Below are 3,157 nucleotides of genomic sequence, written 5' to 3'. Positions count from 1 at the left end.
CTCTCCCAAGGACTGAAGAATCGAGAATGAGGGGAAAGAATGAGAAAAATGAGACCAACTCATCCATTTAAACACTTAAAATCTCGAAACACGCTTCTACTGTTCATGCACCGCGGGTGCGCTACATACCTCACCGCGGGTGCGGTGTGCCTTCGGCACCTCAACCAAATTTCTGAAATCGACAACCGCGGGTGCGGTACCTATCCCACCGCTGGTGCGGTGTCTCTTCGGCAATTCCACAAATTTTGCAATAAAGACCGCGGGTGCGCTGCTCAAATCACCGCGGGTGCGGTCTGGTCTCGGCCAAAACAACTCTATGCAACTGAAATCGAATCGCAATGCTGATACAACACAACTACCCATCAACTAATATCAACAATACCACAAAACAATAATAATCAACAATACTATGACCCATAATCACAACTCTTAACATCTAAATCAAACTTAATCTTAACCAAATAATCCATAAACATACGAAATCTTAAACTGTACCGTTTACCAGGCTTGGATATTACAATCTCCCCTCCTTAGAGGAATTTCGTCCTCGAAATTGACGTCACTGCGCAAACAACTCAGGACACTTCTCTTTCATCTCATCCTCTAGTTCCCACGTGGCTTCTTCAATCAAATGATTCCTCCAAAGGACTTTAACAATGCCGATCTCTTTGTTCCTCAACACTTTAACTTTGCGATCAAGAATTTGGACCGGAATCTCTTGGTACGTCAAATTCGGCGTCAAATCCAATGGCTCGTGGCGAAGAACATGGGAAAGATTCGCAATATATTTCCTGAGCATAGAGACGTGAAAAACATTATGAACTCTGTCAAGATCTGGCGGTAGGGCTAACCTGTAAGCTCGATCACCAATTCGATCCAAGATTTCAAATGGGCCAATAAATCTCGGACTCAACTTTCCCATCTTGCCAAACCGCATCACACCCTTAAGAGCTGCTATCTTCAAGAACACATGATCGCCAACCTCAAACTGCAATGGCCTACGACGCACATCGGCATAACTCTTCTGTCTCGACTGCGCTGTCTTCATTTTTTATCGGATAACAGCAACAACATCAGGAGTCTGTTGGACTAACTCTGGACCTAGCATCTTCCTCTCACCAATCTCATCCCAATACAAGGGAGATCTACACTTCTTACCATAAAGTGCTTCATACGGTGCCATGCCAATTGTCGCTTGGTAGCTATTATTATACTTGAACTCAACAAGAGGCAATTTAGAATTCCAGCTACCAGGATAATCGATAGTACAAGCTCTGAGCATATCCTCTAAAATCTGAATAACTCTCTCTGATTGACCATCGCTCTGGGGGTGATATGCTGTACTAAATGCTAACCGTGTACCCATAGCTCTGTGCAAACTCTTCCAAAACTCTGAAGTAAATCTAGGGTCACGATCAGACATGATCGATACAGGAACACCATGAAGTCTAACAATCTCTGCTATGTACTATTCGGCATACTGGTTCATGGAATATGTCGTCTTGATTGGAAGAAAATGCGCTGACTTGGTCAATCGATCAACAATAACCCAAATTGAGTTAAAACCTTTCGGCGTTCTGGGAAGACCAGTCACGAAATCCATCGTAATGTGCTCCCATTTCCATTGAGGAATCGACAATGATAACAATGTCCCAGCAGGTCTCTTGTGCTCGATCTTCACCTGCTGACAAGTTAGGCACTGAGAAATAAACATGGCAATATCTTTCTTCATACCTGGCCACCAATAGAGTCTACGAAGATCCTGATACATCTTAGTGCTGCCTGGATGTATCGAGTATGGCGTTGTATGTGCCTCTGTCAAGACGTCTCGCCGAATATCATCTCCAGCAGGAATGCAAATACGGCCTCTAAATGTCACCAAACCATCTCCATTCATCGCGAACTCTGAATTACCTCTCTCCTCTACTCTAGCTCTCAATTCTAACAACTGAACATCAATAGCCTGCTCTACGGATCCTGTCCGTCAATGTAGCCCGAATCACCAACGCTGAAAAACGAGCAATGGTTCCAGGAACCACCAAAGCTATCTCCTCTCGCTGCAAGTCTAACAACAACGGCTGCTGAATCATAGAACTCAAAGGAGAACTCAACTTACGGCTCAATGCATCTGCTACAACATTCGCCTTCGCTGGGTGGTAACTAATAGTCACATCATAGTCTTTGACAAGCTCTAACCACCGTCTCTGTCGCTTATTGAGTTCTTTCTGTGAAAACAAATACTTTAAACTCTTGTGGTCTGTGAAAATTTCACACTTTTCGCCATACAAATAATGTCTCCAGATTTTCAGGGCGAAAACAAAAGCTGCCAGCTCCAAATCATGCGTAGGATAATTCTTCTCGTAATCCTTCAACTGGCGAGAAGCATAGGCTATAACTTTACCTCGTTGCATCAACACTGCACCGAGGCCCTTTTTCGACGCATCGGTAAAAACAACAAAGTCCTCTGAACCACTGGGCAAAGCAAGTACTGGAGCTGTCGTCAACTTATATTTCAACTCTTGAAACCCACTCTGGCAATCATTGGACCACTCAAACTTCACAGTCTTCCTCGTCAGATTAGTTAACGGCAGGATAATCTTGGAAAAGTCTGAAATAAAACGACGATAATAACCCGCCAAACCAAGAAAACTGCTGAAAGGGGATCGGTTACGGTGACCGGAAACGCAACGGAAGCACAAAAATTTTGATTTTAGCATAAAATTTTCGGCCACCAAGTAAATAATGTGTAGCAAATACAATAAACACGAAATGACATTCATAGTGTGTTAAGAAATGTACCTATCAATCACAAGGATTGATGTATGGCTCCAACTAAGGTGTAAACACCTTAGCTCTTCAATGGTAGAAACTATCTTCAAGCTTCCTTTGAGCACTCCTTGCGCAACTATTAAGCCCACCACCAACTAGGTAGATCCCCTCTTAATTTGCACTAGAAAACTAAGAGGATTTTTCAATGAGAATTATTTTCTTTCCTCAACACTTGAAGAAGAAAAATGAGAGAAAAATGGAGGAGAGAACACCATGAAAGTTTCGGCCATTGCATCTTGGAGCTGAGGGGAGAATAATTTAATTTTCTTGTCTTGGTTGTGAGAAAAGCAAAAGGCAAAAGGTGCATGCCTTGTATTATTTTAATAAA

This window comes from Primulina huaijiensis, chromosome 14, assembly GCF_012295235.1.
Source record: "Primulina huaijiensis isolate GDHJ02 chromosome 14, ASM1229523v2, whole genome shotgun sequence".
Taxonomy (NCBI): Eukaryota; Viridiplantae; Streptophyta; class Magnoliopsida; order Lamiales; family Gesneriaceae; genus Primulina; species Primulina huaijiensis.
The sequence above is the reverse complement of the archived record's forward strand: the minus strand, read 5'-3'. Positions refer to the sequence as shown.